We start from the raw sequence: 18,757 nt of genomic DNA on the forward strand, positions 1-18,757 counted from the left end.
CACTATAAATAAAAATCCCAGATCACCTTCTCCAGTCTCCCTGCAAACGCATGACTGCACAAGTAGAACCTGCAGAGGCACACAAGCATCTCCTTTTCACCATTTATAACAGACAGCTTCAACTCTCCTACATTAATTCCTATTTTTAGTTTCCCACCAGCACCTGTTCTTGAGTTCACCTCCTTTACAGACTGGTCACAGCCTCCATATCTTCAAGTATAAAGTCTAGACAAGATTGTTGCAGTGGTGTACCAGGTGACCTTCCTATGCCCCAACCTCTCCTTTGAGCACAGGTAGGTACAAACCACGGAGCACTGGCTGACTAGACAAAGTGGAATTTTGTTTGGATAAAAAGCCCATGCAATAGGCTTTCCACAGGAAAGATTGATTAAGAAATACAGCAATATTTTAGCTCACCTTTTAGCTTTATTTTACATCTTTTCCCCAAGCTCCAGGTATAATTTATTACTTTTATTTCTTTGATTTAGAGCAACAGTTGTACTTCCTGTTCTATTAAGGTGTGGACATTTGAAACTCTGGATTTAACTTACCCCAGGAGATGACTTTGGGGTTCTTTTCCTATTAGCTAAGGAGATTAAGAAACACACATTACCTACTTACTCATGTCTATGAAATGAAGAACAACCTTAGCACAACTCCACCTGATAAACACAAAATGATGCCATGAGTCATGCCCATCCCTCCTCCCCACCTCCCTTTCCAAGCCCTCCTGTTTACACCAGCTCCATCACCACAAAGGGAAGGTGAGCAGCATCCCCAGCAATGTCCAGTCTTTCCTGCACTTCCAGGGACAGCTCAATTAGTGAGTGCTCCTGGGTTTTGCCCAGGCAATTACTATCAGCTTCCTGCAGTAAATCAGCTCCTGTCCAGCTGGTCATCTCTTTACTGACCATTTACTGACTCCCCAGGGGAAGGGATGAGTTCAGACTGTCTTGCTTATCCCCTGAAGAACAGGGCAATGAAAGCTTTCCTTCTTGAGGACATTCAGGACAAGGAAGGGAAGGGGGGGGGAAATCCCAACCCTAAGACAACCAGCTCAGAACAGCCTCTAAAAACAAGCCCCATAAATCTGCCAGGACAGCAGTTCAAAATTCTGTATTTTCAGCCCCTTGAAGCCCCTCCAGCACAGAGATCACTCAAACTACGAGACAATGTCTCTGCTCATCTTTCACACAACCCTTTAAGCTACAATTTCCTGAGTACAAAAAACATGACAGAAAAACACTAATCCAGGAGCTGGAGAGGTGATTTGGCTGCAAATCTGACGACAGCCAAAGATAATTCAGAATTGATGAATTTAAAATTACACTCGAAGCTTTTCTATTTCCCAAAGATCCTTCACTGATTCCTTTTTGTTCTGGAGGGCACAACAGACATTGGATACCTCTGTTAACAGAGAAGACATAACTTTGATTTCAAGAACCCTATGACACTATTACCAACGTTCTAACTACCTCTAAGAACGGGAAGTGGAAATCTCCATGAAACACTGCCCCCTAAATTTATATTTCTTCTCTAAAGTGGTCAAAAAAGAAGGGAAAAAGCAGCTGCAAAAGGCCAGTATTCACCTGGAAGAGAATTCCTAAACATAACTAATTTTTTTCAAAATTAAAAAACCTGAAGTCAACACTGGTAGCATTGACCTCTCCTACCCCTGGCCAAACTACAAGGGATATCAACCACCACATCCCTCCCCCAGTACCTAATCCAACTCCCAACCAGACCACAAGATAGAAAAATCATCCTTTGCACTGATGAATCATCTCACAAAACCAGCAGCCTTATCTTGCACTTAAGTCTTACTCAGTCATGATTCTGTCTTCAAAACACGGATCTGCTGTTTTCCAGGAAGACTTGTTAAGTCAGGGTAAGCCACCCATTCCTGCCTGTCCCAGTGTCCCAGCAAGTCAAATGACTTAATTTTATTCCATACTATCTACTAATGTTCCTTTTGCCTGGGTAAAAATTTCATTATGTTTTAGGGGAAGACTGGAGTTCTAAGGAAAATGTTCTGAAGTTACCTGAATCCATCCCTCACTGGCCTATTTCAAGTACTGTTCTACAAATTCCACAATGGAACAGACTGGTACTTCCTCAAAAACTTTTGCAGAAATTTCTCTCAGTGATGTTTCATGCTCTTGATTTAACTATTCTTAATTTAACTACTTTCCTCCATCTCAAGGTATTTGCAATAGGAGCCAAAGGCTTTGGGATATGAGGAAATGCACTGCACAGGATGCAAACTCCTCTCTGTCACTGATCTCTTAAGACAGCCAAAACAGCAACCAAAAAAAACCCCACCTCGCCTATCAATGGGTTTTGCCGAGCTAAAACAAGTATTTTAATTGTCCCTCTAAATGCCCTGTGCAATGAGGCCATTATAAAAAAACCCTCTTGGAATTTATTCATTAATAACTTATGATGACCAGCCTACAAAGCAGTAAAGAAAAATAACAAAGCTAAGAGACAGGGAAAGAACATGGTCAATAATGCCAAGTCTTTACAACAGTCAGAAGTTCAGTTTTCATCACTTCATATTCAGTCCAGGTAATACAAAGTTAGTCCAAAATGAGATATAACCAGAGAGAGGTATGACAAAACCAAAATATATATACTCTAATTCACTTTGACTTATCTCACACAATCCTCAAGTTTTTAAATGCTCATTAATTTCAGTTACACACTAGTTAAAATGCTTAAAAATGCAGGTTCAGAGTTGGTTATTATTTACAATGATTTTTAACGTTATTATAAACCTTTTCAAAATTTTAAATAAGTGCCATCTACAAAACACCAAATCAGACAAATCAGGTCCTTGTTCTTGAAAAGGCTTACAGGCTTCATCTACAGAAATTGTTCCATTCATGACAACTACAACAAATTAGAAATTAAGCAGGGAATAAGCATATTACTTATTAGGATTACTTATTATTATTACTAGTTAACCATTCGTAAAAAAACCCTGTTTAATTTCAATAATAAATTATTAACTGTTCCATTTAGGCCAACCACTCTGAGCACTGGGATTCCACACACTGCCATCTATTTCAAATTCCCATTTGCCTCAAACTATAAATCCTGGTGAGGCTTGTTTGACTTGAGGAAGTTCAATACAAAAAGAAGGTGAGGCTGGTTAAAAAAAGAAGTTTGCCATTTTTGAGCCAGTCTTGCTGATTTTCACTCTGAATCCTGGGTATAAACTCAGCAGTATAAACAAACACAGACCTCCTTCCTGTGAAGTATTCAAGAAATGAAAAGGCCAGCTGGTTAGGAAATTAGTGAGTTGAAAATATCTTCTTCAGTTTTCACAGAGTACTTTAGCATTGTTAAAGAAATAGCAGCATGTACATAGGAGTGTGTTAAATTAATTTTGAAAGTACTACTTAAAGAAAAGAAATTATTTGTCTCAGTAGCACCAAAATGTTGTGCTGAAAACACTGTGTGGAAGCCAGAGGAAAAATTAAAAGAGCATTGCAGTAGTAAAGGATTACCTTTTGCACAGAGATCCAGGCAAGTTCCAAATTTAAATGCGAAAATATCACGCTCAGACCAATTCCATTCAACTCCACATATTTAAGACACTCTAAAGGCAGCTCTGAGTAGCTGAATACCTGCAAACTGTGACTTCACATTACATCTGCCTACTAGGAGCACAACATATCACATATTATTCCCTCCAAGCACAAGTCTAGGACAACATTTAACAACTCTGTCTACAGTGAGCTCAAAGGAAGCATATTCCTTTAACACTTGTAACCAAACTGGAGTCTAACAAGGGCTGTAAATAATTGAATTTTCAGTTAATTTAAAGTATCAAATAATGAATAGAAGATTATCAGATGAATATGTGGTTTGGCCCTTTTGAAAGATGTAAAAGGATTTAATGGAAACCAAAGCACTCAAAGCAAATAACTGATTATCAAATTTGATTTTATAGATCTAATTTAGCAAATTCAATGCAGAATAATTTAAAAAAAGGCCACAGTTCCTCTACATTAAAACTTTGTAAAGGAAAAATTACTGCTGTTAAAAATTCCACCTGACTGTTACTTTAATACCATGGGACTTTTCAATACAGACCATGTTTGGTTCATTGCATGTCACTATGTGGGCCAAAATTCCCTCTACTGCAAAGACCAGATATCTCCTCCAGAATCCAGCTCACTTATCAATTATATACACAAGGATTCACAGAGATTAGGACTAATCTCAGAGCTCTTCAGTAAGTGCAAGTGTAGTGAAAGCTCTTTAGGGAGAACAAGGCTTTGTCTGTCTCATGTAAGAGAACCAATATGCATTTACAGAACACATGTCAGCTCCTGTTTACCACAGTGGGAGGGGAAAATTAAGCTCCCATCAAATGACAAGATATTGGGGACATTGCCTCCCCCCTCCTTTCTTTTATACATCTTAAATCAAGAACATTAAATCCCACGCTGGCATATTTAATAAAAGTCTCACCTGACACCGAAAGAAACCCCTTAAAAGTGAAAGCTTATCTGCAGTGACAGGTTTTGTAGCACAGTGCCAGCACACAAGCACTTGACTTGAAGCACATCATTCACTGTAAGTTCTCACAGAATTAATTTCCAGCAGCCTTCATCCTCAGAAACAAGCCACGAGCCCAAGGAATTGTCCTCACCCCAGGTACAGCCCATGTCTGGTTGCTGACCTTCTCCCTCACCTTTCTTCTTGTTTGTGGGGTGACACAAAAACCAGTCACCGCTCAGCTGCTGCTCTGCATTGACAGAGGTGGTTCCCAAACCCCAAGTAAACAGTGCATATGGAGAAAAACACCATTCCACCTACACAGTAATCCCAACAGCACCAGGAAGTCACCAGGCTCCTGTCTGACCTACACACAGCGAGATGGAAACACTCCAGAGGGATCACAAGTCCTGTGGATGTGCAACAACGTGCCTGGAAATCCTGGATGTACCACGAACATGCAACAGGCTGATTTTCAACACACTGTCCTGCTGCCTTCCCCCAAGAAGGGAGCAAAGGAGCCTTCTGAAGAAATCATGCTCCTCCACCCAAAAAACAGGGCACTGCACAAATTAGCAAGACAGTATAAATAAATTACAGGACCTGCAGTGAACTTGATTTAAGGAAGAAAAAATAAAAAGAAAAAGGTTAATGAGGAAAAAAAACCAATATACCCAAAGCCAGAAGTCCTGAATAAGCAAAAACACTTCTGAATCAAGAACATCCCTTAAGCAGCACTAAATGCACACACACAGGCACAGAGTCTACTAGACACGGAAATAACTTGTCAAACAAATTTTTAGTACAGCCTAAGTTTGCATTTGTCATTTTAGGCCTCCCTAAAGAGTTAACCAATATATTTAACAACATCTTTTGAAGTGCAGCTTTAAGAGGACTGTTCACTCTTACAATAAACCTGGCATGTAACTGTTCTAGCGCTTAACAGAAGAACACTTAATTAAGTCACTAGTCTGAACAAGTTTAAACACATTTTCTTGGACATGGCATGTAAATGTGGTGGGTACCAAAGCACCCAAGGAGAACATACACATCAAACCAATTACATATTAAATGAACGAATTTATCACCTATCTGTCAGTATCCAGACTGTTCCTGGGAGTGCTGACTCTCAACAATGAAAACATGTTTGCAAAGCTTGATAATTGTTGTCTAGTCTATATTTTCAATTTATAAAAATGACAAGGGCCTATTTGCACCAGAGGAGTTTTAGATCCAAAATACTTTTAGCTCTATAATGTTACTAAATACACTGCTCTTTAGGGGTGGCTGCAAATTCTTTTCCCCCTTGGGGCAGTGGGGAGGTACAGAAGTTATTTTTTCTCAGCCTCTTTCACACGAAAAGTCAATAAATCAGGCCTAATTTAAGAGATTCTGCCTATCATGCCAGCAGAACAAAGGAACAAAACTGATACCCAAAACATTTGGATGCAATGGTGAGCTAGAATTAAAACCATCTTCCAAAGAAGAGAACAGCCAACAAAGGAACACAGAGAGCTTTGCTACCATTCCCTGCGTGGCAGAGCCATAACAGAAAAGATTTGCATGTTTGTTCGGGTATTTTAAGCATTGTTATAAATTTTTGTTAAACAAGCAAAGCAATGCAGCGCTCCCTAAAGTTTCAAGGACTTGTTTTCTCTGTCTTTAACTGACCCAAGATATTTCCAATCAAAACTTTTTTTTACCCCCACTTATTACTCTGCTTTGACTCCTCCTGCCTGGAGTTCATCCCTGGCTTTTACCTTGGGCAGTTTCTCCAGCCTCTCCCTCCCAGCACAATGGAGCTTTATTACCACACCTGGACTAGCACACTGGACACATCAAACCTGACATACCCTTACAATGCTCCCACAAGGCAGAGCTGCTGCTGCCCTGCAGTCTCAGTATGAGAACAGAGGGACAGAGCAGCAGCTTGTCCCAGGCCACACAGGAAGCTTTTTGGCAACACAGTGAGCTGAACCTGTTTCCCAAGTCCCAGAGCAGCAACCTCACCATTGAACCACCTTTCTTCTACATAAAATACCTGAAACTATTCAGATTTTAAGGCAAAGGCATATGTTCAAACCTGAAAACTGTTTAAACTGTTGAATGCCACAAATGTCTACCAGACCTGCAACTCCCTCCTCGAGCAGATAACATCTGTTAAAAGTAAGTGGCTCATATAGTTCTGCACCAGAAAGCTTAATAAGTTCCTTCTCCAAGATTAAAGAAACACCTACACATTCTAGATGCTTCTGCAAGTCCCTGGAGGGAGAAAATGCTGCTTAGTGCTGAGACAATGAACCAGCTTCCTTCCTCAACAGCAACAAAACCCTGCTGCTTTACCTAGCACTGAGAGGAAAGTGTTATTTATAGAATTCAGCCATATATGAACACTTTTCTAAATATTTCTCACAGTTAGGGTACAGTATGTGGCAAGATGACCTTAGACCCATTTATTTTCAAAGCCCTAATTTGAGAGATCAGTGCAAGAGGAGAAAAAAAATTCTGAAATGGCTCTGCCATATCTCCCATTCTAATTCATTTCAGTCATTCTCTGCATTAAAGGGTAACTTCAAAACCTGAACTCAAACCACTCTCACTACTCTGACCTCTTCAGCAGGAAATTTTTCTAAAGCAGTTACGTTATTTTTAAATGTCAGATAAGCTCACTAGAATTTTGATATTTAGGTTTCTTACATAATTTTATAAATCATTGATAGCAATGCTTCTAGCCATGTCTTATTGCATTTAGGCCCAAAACCAAAAGAATACACGTACTGACTGTTCTGTTTCTTATATAATTTGTTTCCTGGTGACTTCTTAAGCACTCGCTACACTTTGTAAAAATGTTTTATGCTAAAGCCAGTTACCTAAATTCCCCTATTTTGGCACTGAAGTAAGCTACTATCCTGTACTTTCATGCAATTATACAACTGCACAAAGGTTCACTTGGCTCCAAACCTCAGTAAGTATTTTCTAAGAATATTTCTATTGTCATAATTATCAGTCAAAAAAAAAAACAAACAACCTGCCAAAAACCACCCTGCAAGAAAGATACGTCCTCTGGTATCACAAGTTATTGTTTGTCTAAACTGATGCACAGCTGGACACATCCTAGTGCACACCAGAGCATGCAAGGGAACCTCTCATCAGAACATGCACTCACTTGCCAACGCTGCTGGTTTGCTGCTCTCTGAAGGAACTGCATTTACTCTGATAACTGTCAGCTTAAATAACCAGGAACAGTCAGTAATAAAGACACCGATGGAATCCTAAATCTACTAAAATAGATTAAGAATTGTGCAGGCCTGGCAGTCTGGGCTACATCCAACACTGCACTGGAGGCTGTGTTACAAGCAGAGATCTGTTCACATTTCAGTAATGTCCTAAAGTTCTTTCTAATCTGTTACAGTCAATAAAAACTGACTTTTGCACTTCCTCTCCTCTGCACTAATGCTCTGACATACAGCAGCCTTTATGTGAGCTCAAACAGCTCCCCTGCCTTGGGAAATAAGCCACAGCTACCTGGAAAAAACAAGGCCTTCTCCTGCAGTCATGTCTCTTCCTCATGTACATGCCTTCCTTATTCCCCATGTGTGTGTCTGTCTTCTGTCACTCAGTTACTACTGCTGAGGAAAGATAAATACAGGGGGAGAGAAGGAGGAAAAGCAATAAGATGCTGCCTACTTTCTTCATACACTGGTTCTTCTTTGCCTACTCTCTAATTTATATGAAAGCATCTCCTCCTCTAAAATATTTAAACACTGCAATATACCTGTCAGTGACCCAGTGTGCATGTTGTTCTTTAACTTCACCCTTAAAATGCAGAGCCACACAGTGGAACATGAGGCCAAGTGTAGTTATAAAGCACTGAAATAGCTTAAGGAAATAGATTGTATCGTTAGAACTGACGAACTCGAAATTAAATTTTCTACACTCACAAAATCAAATCACAATGTTTAATAACCGCAAATAGAACATAAGAGAGTCACACAAAGTTTCATTTTTTATGCAAAGCTGACTCCAGCAGCCCAGCATTCAGTGATATCCAGGATACATAAACCCCCCATGTATTATTTCTTGAATTATCACGTTCTGCATCAGTGCTTACCTATCCCTGAATTAAACAGTTTTCCTCCAAATACCAACCAGGCTCAGCATCTCTCGCTCCCATGAGAGATTCCAGCCCACTTTTAACACTTACTCACGTGACAAACAGGAAAGCAGCACTTCTACACTTCTTTGCTTTACAAACCTGACAGTTTTATGTATTGTTACTTGTGTGACTCCCTCAACTAAAAATAACCAAGAGTAGGAAACAAGACTGAATGGACCTAAAATATAAGTTCACTGTTCCAAACTCACTGTTAAGACTCCCTAGAATGCAGTGAGTGCTCTGTGAACTTATCCAGTGTGGAGCCTCATGAGAACAAGTGATAAAACTTAAAAGTCTTCCTTTACAAAACTGGACGTAGAGACCTTCTTGAGGACTGCTGAGTTTGCTTTGAAGTTGTAACTCAGCTGTGAAATAAACTGACATGAATTTATCACCCTTCATAACTATTTCCAAATCAAAAGTATTAAAAAAAACCCCCCATCCTTAAAAGTGCAGCGTAGTAAACTCAGTAAGACAGAATAACTCATCATCAAAGTTACCAGGTACAATTCCAGCTCAGTAAAGACTGTGTCTGTGCTGCTTTAGAATGAATACAGCCCAAATATAAAAAAGGAAGTGGACAAATCTGAGAAAAAAATGCAAAACCCAACAAGCCCTGATGCATTCAACAGCGAGAAGCCATTCCTCACACCCCACAGGCCCAAACTGCAGGATCAAATATGACTCTGTCTTCCAGTGCCATGTGTGGGATTGGATAATTGAAGAGAATAGAAAATTTATCTTTACAGACATTACAGCCTCTGTGAGTAAGGTAAGGAATTTGTCAAAAGGCAACAAAAAAGCTGATGCTGTCCAGCTTGCTGTACATCTAGCAGTCTCTTTAAAAGTACTGTGCTTTGGTAAGAAGGTGAAGCATAGGGAGATCTAGCTCTCGAGAACCTAAAAAAATTTAAAAAGGAATTCTACCGCTCAACTTTACTCAGATAAGTAACCCCCTTTTGCTCAGGCCTAATTCACACGCTCAGCCTAACAAATTAATAACCGCTTCCCCTCTTGAAGACTGTTCATTCTGCTTGATTATAAACACAGTGCATTGATAAGTGAAAATTAGACACTTTTTTTTTAAAAAGGCCTCAAAACAGCAGCCTGTTCCCCGAAGTGAAATTGCTGTCCTCTTGATGTTACTTTGCAAACATTTTATGCAACAACATAATGCCTTTTACGAAGGTCATGCCTGACTCCTTCCTAAGGGAACTGCACAACACACGCAGTATTTAAACCCGTATTAAGCCAGCAGCACGTCAAACGCCTATCCGGAATTTTACAGGTGATAAAAACCGCGGATATAACAACAGTAGTTACAGTTTAACGCTCATTTTTATAGTCAAGTTATCCATTCAAAATCGCTCTGGCTCAGTAAATAACCAGCCCGGGTTACAGCTAACCTGGAACACGGGCAACAGCTTTCCAACACGGGCCTTTCCGAAGGCTAAAAACAAACCCACCGCCACACGCCGGCTGTCCCAGCCACACTGCTCTCCTCCTTGGAGCTGCAGCTCGGGATTGGGATCCCCGAGCCGAGCCCGCACCGCCCCTGCAGGGTCTGCCCGGATAACGTCGCCCCTTCTCCCCGGGCTGCGAGGGGACCGACCCGTGCCGAGCGCTGAGCTCGCCCACCCCCGCCCTTACCTCTGGGGCCGTGACAGCGCCACCGGGGCGATCCCACGGGTGACACACGCACGGAGCCCCCGCGGCCGGCGGCGGCTTCCCGGGAAAACGGGAAGGGAAGAGGAGGGAGCGGCGCGGCGGGAGCGGGACAGAGCTCTGCGCGGTCACACACCGGGCAGGCGCGGGAGGAACAGCATCACCCAGGGCGGGGCCGCCGCACTTACTGGAGCGCTGGCAGTGCGGAGAGCCGTGACAGGGGCCGCGAGGAAGGGAGAGCCGTGGCGGAGCCGCGAGCAGAGCAGAGCCGGGCGCTGCCGGGCCCACTCCCGGCCCGGAGCCTCCCCCGCTCCCGAGTCCCGCCGAGGGATCGGGCCCCTCCCGCCACCCCACCGGGAGACCTCCCTGCGCATGCGCCGCCGCCCCGCAGCCTGCTGGGATATGTAGTGCGGTGCCGGGGGCGCGGCACCGCGGCGCGGGGCATGGTGGGAGTTGTAGTCCAGTTACTGTGATAGTGGTGTCGTGTTTAATGGGGAGGCCCCGGCGGGGAAGGGACTGTTGGATATTGGGAATAAAGTGTTCCTTGTGAGGGTGGGGAGGCACTGGTATCTGCTGCCCAGAGAAGCTGTGGCTGCCCCATCCCTGGAAGTGCTCAAGGCCAGGTTGGAGAGGGCTTGGAGCAACCTGATCCAGTGGAAGGTGTCCCTGCCCATGGCAGGAGTTGGAACGAGATGAGCTTTAAGGTCCCTTCCAACCCTTAACATTCTGTTTCTGTGAACTGATAATCACTGACCATGTGATGTTTTACCGGGCAGGTTCCTGGTTCTGCACCTGGGACAGGGCAGCCCTGGATGTACAGACAGACTGAGGAACAACACCCCAGAGAGCAACATCCCGGAAAGGGACCTGGGAGTCCTGGTCGACGGCAAATTGAATACAAATTAGCACTGCGCCCTTAGAACTCACAGCAGTTAGCTTCTCTTGCTCAAGGACATCCTGGAGCTAAAAAGATTTAAAGATGCAGTAAATCAAGGTGGTGATGTGTACATTGCTAAACTGTCAGAAGACTCAAGGTCTGTGTGTCCACAGCTCAACTATCTTCATTATAATACTAAAAATCATACCTACCAATCAAAGAGACCCCTGCCCTGGTGAAGACCCTTCCCCTGAGCATGCATAAAAGTTTTCTGGGATTATGCAATTTCTGTGGAAATGACTAACCAATCCTAATAGAGCAGCTGTTACTAACTCTGAACTTCTGTGTATAAATAATGGTGCAGAAAGTCTGGTGGGGTGTGCTGGATTTATGGAATACCACTGAGCACCCAGGCTTGCACAACTCTGAAATAAATGATCTGTGCCTCCCTCGAGTGTGTAACTATTGCCTTGTTGCACACTGGGTACCAAGATCACACTCGAGCAGCCAGAAGGGCCAACTGTGTCCTGGAGTGCATCAGGCACAGCATCACACTGTGACCAGTGACAGGACCCGAGGGAACAGCTGGAGCTGTGTCAAGGAAGGTTTAGGATGGATATCAGGAAAAGATTCTTCCCCCAGGGGATGGCTGGGCACTGAATGGGCTCCCCAAGGAAGTGGTTGTGGCCTCAAGCCTGACAGAACTCAAGGAGCATTTGGACAACACTTTCAGGGACAGGGTGGAAGTGTTGGGGTTGTCCTATGCAGGCCAAGAGTTGGACTCGATGATCCTTCTATCTCAGGATATTCTGTGACTCTGTGACAGTTTGGACATGTGGAAAATCAGCCCCTGCCCTTCCCTGCTCAGAGAGCCCTGGAGCCTCAGGTGCTGCCTCAGAGCCTGTTGCCATCGGTCCTAGTGGCAAATAGCAACTTCCAGTAATGATGTTTAACCAGTTTTACTGGGAAAATACACCAAATTTATACTGAAAAACTTAGTGTTTTCTGAAAATAGTAATAAAGATTATTTTTTCCCTTGCTTAAAGTAGTGCTCTCTCTAATTATAGAAATCATTTGAACCCGGCTATACCCTGTAAATACATCTTTGTTTCAAGCTGGCATGTAACAACCATACTTCACAGTGAAACAAAAGCTGTAATCAGAGCACAACAATAAAAGCTGAAGTCAGCTGCAAACAATGCTGCACCATTCCCATGGCAACTTTTCCCTATCAAACCCTGGAGAGGTCACACACTCTGCAGCTGCACGAGCCAGAAACTTTTCAATCTAGACTTCCCTCACAATTATTCATACATTTTTTTGGTTGGTTCTCACTTAACAGTGTTGTCCTGGAGTTAATGCAACACAATTAACAGTGGGAGGCACCACGTCCCTCCCCCGCTGAAGTTCCAAGTTGACATTTCTCCTCCTGACAGAACTATCCTGACTGTGGCAGCTCATGGAATGACTGCAGGATATGGCACATGGAAGAGCCCTTTACAAAATTATGCTCCCTTTCTGCAGTCAAAAACCCCTGCAATCAAAAGTCATCCCATAACACATGAAAACTGTGGCAGCCTGTATTCTGATGTGCATTAATTTTCAAATACTTTCTCCAGCCTCCCACACATATATGATTTGAATAACCATATATTCTGACAATAGGACTCAGGAAAGGCAAAAAAAAATAAATTATTACATTTAAAAGAAAGAATATATTTTATTGGAATCAGGTAACACAGCTCTTATGGTATTTTACCATAATTTCCATGACGGAAGACTGCTGCAACCTTCCTTTTAAGATGGCCTAATTCTCTCCGTGTTTGCAATTTAGTGAGGAGACAATCAGGTATATGAAGAACTATCTTTACTTACGCTGAGATACAAAGACTTTAAAATAGCCAAATTCTGTAAATTGTGCTGTTCACAAAAGTATTTTCATGAAATACACATGTGGAAAGCCAAAAGATGAAGAGAGAGGAATCTTTGTCCAAGACAAAGATATATCTGTATATATATCTGTATATAATATACCATAAATATAGTTTTTTCTAATGCCTCAATTGAAAGTAAACTTGCTTTCAGTAAGCAGCTGCTCGTAGCTCTAGTGTTATGATTTGTCCTGGTACACAGTCCACTTAAAGCTCAGCTGAGCTCACTGACTTTGAAGCACCTCAGTATTTCCAGAATTCCTCTCTGTGGGGTGTGCAAATGTAAGAGTTGAATGTAATTGCAGTGACAAACAGGTAAACTTCAGATCTGAAGTGATTAGATTATGTGGGGACTTTCCTACTCTGCAATGCAAAGTAGGAGTGCAGAGATTGCAAAGGACAGAATCTGTATTTTACCTACCCTGCCATGTCTGAAAATTTTCAAGAGTAAAGTCTGCACAGCCCCATGCAATGCCACTGAATTCAATGTAGAATTTGGTTCAGGGCCCAGTATATTCCAGCAGAATTATGAAACAGGCACTTACTTCCTCTCCAGTTGTCTCTATTCACAGTTTTCAAATGCTGGCAGGTATCCTCACAACAGCCTTCACGTCTGGCAAAAAAATATTGGCAGGCCCCTCCTGTGCCAATCCTTTACTCAGGACCTGCTTGTGTCTCTCATCACCGAAATGGGTAAGAGAGTTTGGACATCAATTCCTGCTGGGATTTCAGTTGCTCAAAATAGTCTATAATAAATAACATTTGGTGAGTGACCTATGGCAACGTGCACCTTTGAGAACAAGTGTTTATTTCACAAGGAAATTCCCAGTAGAACATACACATACATAGCAGTAGCATACAAAGTAGTATATATCTATCTCTATATATGCAAATATACAAATATAAATATGCACATAATACATATACCTTGTATATCTAAATACACATCTCCAGTGTCTTGACAACGAAGCAAAAATATTCAACAATTCCAAAATTCTTCACTTTTCTAATTGTATTTTCATGATGGATAATTTTATCTAGCAGAGGAAGTTCAGAAACTTTATACATATGCAGAAATAAAGAGATAGGAACAAAACCTCACTTCATTGCTCTAAAGAAATTAATTCGGCCTTACACAAAACGGTTTTGTTAAAAATAACAGTTATGTTGCAGTGGAAAACAGGAAAAAGCCTGGACAGTGAATTACTAAGTGTGGTGCAAAATGCTGTCACTATATCCTTTTTTTATGGGTTCAATATTGCAAATTCCATCCACATGCAGTATGCCTCCTGAGCACTATTTTAAGAGGAGTGTTGCTGACCTCAATGGGACTACTTTTCTAAGAGGCTGTGACCAAGCAAGGTCATTACTCTGCTGACACCTTCAGTGTGAGCAACCAAGGAAAGCTTTTCAGTCATTAAACTTTATGCCAGAAGATGAATGTCTGAGTTTTTTGCAGTGGCATGGGATTAATTAGGTAGTATTTATTACCTAATTAAATTATTTGCCATAACGTAGAAATAGACCAAAAATTCTCCAAGGCTCCTTCAGTGTAACCTGGGGAAGACCAACTGTTCTTATTTCAGGGTTGCCAGTTGCTGTGACTTAAACACATGAGCAAGACAGACCCTAAGAAACAAGGTTTTCCTGTCTACCTTGGGAGTAGACCCTTGTTCACCTTGTTTATGGCCAGTTTCTGAAGCTCAGGAAGATAACACTGATTTCTGAGCTGGTCTAATGGGTAGTGAAGGAAAAACATCCTCTCCATCCCTGCAGACAATCAGCTAAAGCACTCAAGAAGGTTTCCCTACAGTTGTTGCCTTACAGAAGAACTCTGTGATGGCCACTCTGAGGGCAACACAGACAAATCTCTTCCCTCCACGCTCCCATAGGGAGGAAAGGAGCAGAAGCATTAAAATCCCTGCACATATAAGTAGAGAGTTTAATTCAAAAGCTGCTTTAAAGCATATTTACAATATGCATTTTAAAGCCACAGCTTCATCTCTTGTGATGAAATGATGTTGACAGAGCTTGGGAATTTAATCTCACATGGAGGTTGAATTCATTCAGCTTCAGCTGCCCGTCCTTAGATCTTGCCATTAATTTGATACTGAGGTAGAAAAGCACTCTGATGTAGCTGCTCTCTATTAGCACTGATTCACAGTGATGAAGTAATTTCACAGCCTTTTAAGTACTCTTTTTCCCTTAAAGTCATATTTAAACACTTTGAGTTCGTTAGGAGTTTAATATCCTTAATATTCTTATGTTGCAGTTGTTTTCCTAATTCCTATGCACATAGCATTATACTACAATACATATGAGGAGTCCTCATTTTCTACCAAACAGTGCATTTTTATTTTGCTTCCATACCATTTCTAGATATGAAGTTTATTACCAAAAGAACAAAAAGCCCTTTTCCCCCCTTTTTTTTCTATTTTAACCTAAAACCGTTCTGCATTAAAAAAATGTGAATTGTCTTTAAAATACAATGTCCCTGCAATAAAAAGGTGCCTTCATTTTGAATGCCTTCATTTCATTTCAAAGCTTAAAAGATGAGAGCTTAATCTTCTTCAGAAAAGGGCGTGTTCTGCACTGAAATGTATGCAAACTGCCCGAGGGGCTTTCAGCTCACAGGGCTGTTGCAGTCAGGTCAGGACAGTGCTTTGCCGCTGTCACTGGGCAAAACGTGAGGCAGAGAAACACTATTTTATGTGTTTTATTTGTTTAATATTTCACCATGTGCTATATTACAGAGATAATTTACATTTCTGTTAGACAGTGAGGAGTAAAACCGGGGGTTGAAGCTGTTCTCATTATCGGTACATTTACCTGGAGTTGTAACATTACATCTCGCCGTGACAACTCACAGTGACAGTCTGTCCCAGCACACATGGGTGGAAGTAATGAAGCTTTTATCCAGTCACAGCAAGATCCCAAAGTATGCTGCAAAGCCCTGCCCTTGGCACACCCTTCTGACTATTAGCTGTGGCTAATATTTCCCAAGCTGGGGAATCCCTTGGTGGTGGCACTCTGGGTTTCTCCCTCTGGCAGGTCGAAGCACTGTGCCAGTGGTGAGAGCCCCACTGCTGGTGCCACCAGCCCTCAAACCCTCTCGTGGGTACCCACTTATGGGTGTGCTCCCACAGGGATGCCCACACAGGTGGCTGAGCCTTAGACCAGGGTTTTTCCTAGGAAGAACAGCTCTGCAGGTGGAGATCCAAGCAGCAGCATTTAAAATGTGGTGTTTTGCCTCAGAGGAGTAACCACAGGGGCTCCCAGTACAAGGTCAAAAATACCTCAGCCCTTTTTATCACCTCCTTTGATAATTTCAGATGGGATCAGCGTTTTTCCCAGCACACTCTTGCCCTGGCAGGTGCTGTGCCAGATCAGGTATCACCTGGCACTCTGAGCTGGCACAGAGGTGGCATTAAAGCCAAAAATTGGCACGATCTCCAGAGCAGACACCTTGGCTCATTCACTGCCATGTGATTGTGTTGCCCACCCAGCCATTAAAAAATGAACAAAAACTGAAGTGCCTGGTTAAAAACTAACATTGTAGCTTTTGAGCTCGTAAAATAAAATAATAAAATAAAATAAAATAATAAAATAAAATAAAATAACCAATTATTAAAGATTTATTAAAAGATAAGGATATCTCTATAAAATCCACCCTACTACATTACACAACTTCAAATAGATGACAAAAAAAATTACAACTCTCTGCCTACATTTAAAAAGGAAAATAGAAACATTGGTTACCATTCCAGAGCATCTAGAAGGAATGTAAAAATCTTCGAATGCTTAAATTTAGAAAACATGTGAAACAACAAGGTTTTGAAGATATTCCCAGACTCCAGCTTTTTAGCCCAGTGGGGTTCCCTTTCCAGGTTATTCCTTGATTTACATCTCCTTCAGAAAAATTATTTTGTAGTGTCTTAGGGTGGTTTCTAAGCAGAAAAACTGAGATCGCTTCAGCCCTAATCACTCCTGCTTCTTGGGTGAAATGCCTGTCACCCTTTTTGGACAATCCCCATTTTTCCCACCTCATTGCTTCTGAGGAGCTCCCAGTATTACTCAGCACGATTTGCTTTCTTTTACCTCCCTGTGTGTAATTGTGCAAACTCTGCTGTCGTCAGCAATGTCCCCTTTTATTTACATTGAAGGAAAGATTAAAACTGACCATTGGGATTAAAGCAACTAGAAAATTGGTCCCAAACTCGATCAAATGTCACTGTTTGTAACTTCCAGCTGCTCCGATTGTTACTATAGGAAGCCACAGCCTTTGCACTTAGTGCACATCCTGCAGTGGGTTACTGTTGTAGATCAAATGTGAATATTGTATCAGCAAAAGGTACCCAACTTGGATCTTACTAATTTACAGTATTTGTGTCTTTATTACATTCTCCCTAGTATTTATATTTTTATTAAAGTCAGTGTAGGAATAAGGCTCTTTTAGTGTGTTTTTATGGTAATGGATATAGCTGTGACATGGTTTATAAAATCCCCTGTTGCCAACAGCACCTATGGAGAGCCCACCCTGAGCTTATCACTGATCAGGAAGAAACCTGGAGCCAGAAGCAGCTCCAGCCCTGCTGTGGAGGGGAACAGTGTTTTACATCGAGATAGCAGCCCCTGTGCCTGGGGCACGGCGAGAACCTGCCACAGGGCACCAAGGCAATCCTGACCTCTCCTTGACCCCCAAGGATGCTTTAGGAGACAACAATTTTCCTCTGGAGCCCTTTTTCTAAGCCCTGTTGCCATCAACGAGTCAGCTCGGGGCTGAACAGGGATGAAATCGAAGCGCTGCTGAAAATTATTCAACTGACAACGCGCCCAGAGCCGCTCCAGATATTGCTCCAGCTTGTCTGGCTTTTCAGCATTTCCTTGCTCTCCACAGATTTTCCACTCTTGCTAAAACCAGCTCCACAGGTTGTGGCAGTAGCTTCAAGGGGTTGTGTAAACAGCAGCACTGCCAGGTCATCTGCACCTCTGCTCAGCCGGTGACAGCACTGGCGTCTCTGCTCCCTGCCATCTGTCATCCCAAAGTGGACAGATGTTGACAGCTGTTCTCATGCCAAATGCTACCTTTGCCATCAAGCTACTGTGCTCATCCAGCCACGCAAAATTTAGCTAAGTTACCCTGGTGGCTTTATATTTTAGAGGTAGAGACCCAATTTCCGTGGTAAGTGGGTTGGATTTTTGTTTCCCCTGACACCTGGAATGACAATGTTTCCAGAAGGGCTGCTCTGTGGCATTCAGGATTTTTTATTATTATTCTGTAGACAGCTGGCTACGAAACACATCAATCTTTTTTTTTTTTTTTAATGACTGATTATAATTCTGATATTAATGATGAAAAGAAGGCTGCTTCTGTCAACCCTGCTTTGTGTTGGGAAAAGAACACAGAAACGACTTATCCTTTGGATCATTTGGTAGATTCATCACACCTCAGAAATATTCAAAAGCAGCTGTAATGGCATGGGGCATATGTCTCACTAGGAATGACTTTACTACTAGGAAATTACCTCTGTAGATGTTAAATAATGTCTTATGAACCACTAACACAAGGATGAGTTAAGTTTAGAAAGGAGTAAGGTAGAGCTGATGCAGTGTTTAAAG

At 42.0% G+C, this 18,757-nt stretch overlaps 1 protein-coding gene across 8 annotated transcripts in view; it reads right to left on the reverse strand.

Moving 5' to 3' along the window:
* PLEKHA1 (pleckstrin homology domain containing A1) overlaps nucleotides 1-10,706 on the reverse strand; it is a 32,835-nt gene extending 22,129 nt beyond the window's left edge. For 5 of the 8 annotated variants that reach the window (XM_064663606.1, XM_064663609.1, XM_064663607.1 and 2 more), the window contains exon 1: nucleotides 10,316-10,473. The gene's annotated coding sequence lies outside the window, so the exon portion shown is untranslated. Of the gene's footprint in view, nucleotides 1-10,315; nucleotides 10,474-10,518 lie in introns of those variants that run through there. The other 3 variants (XM_064663610.1, XM_064663608.1, XM_064663605.1) reach the window with 1 other exon arrangement.
* Nucleotides 10,707-18,757: the final 8,051 nt, after the last annotated feature.

The sequence above is a fragment of the Pseudopipra pipra genome, chromosome 8 (genome assembly GCF_036250125.1).
Source record: "Pseudopipra pipra isolate bDixPip1 chromosome 8, bDixPip1.hap1, whole genome shotgun sequence".
In the NCBI taxonomy this organism is placed as follows: Eukaryota; Metazoa; Chordata; class Aves; order Passeriformes; family Pipridae; genus Pseudopipra; species Pseudopipra pipra.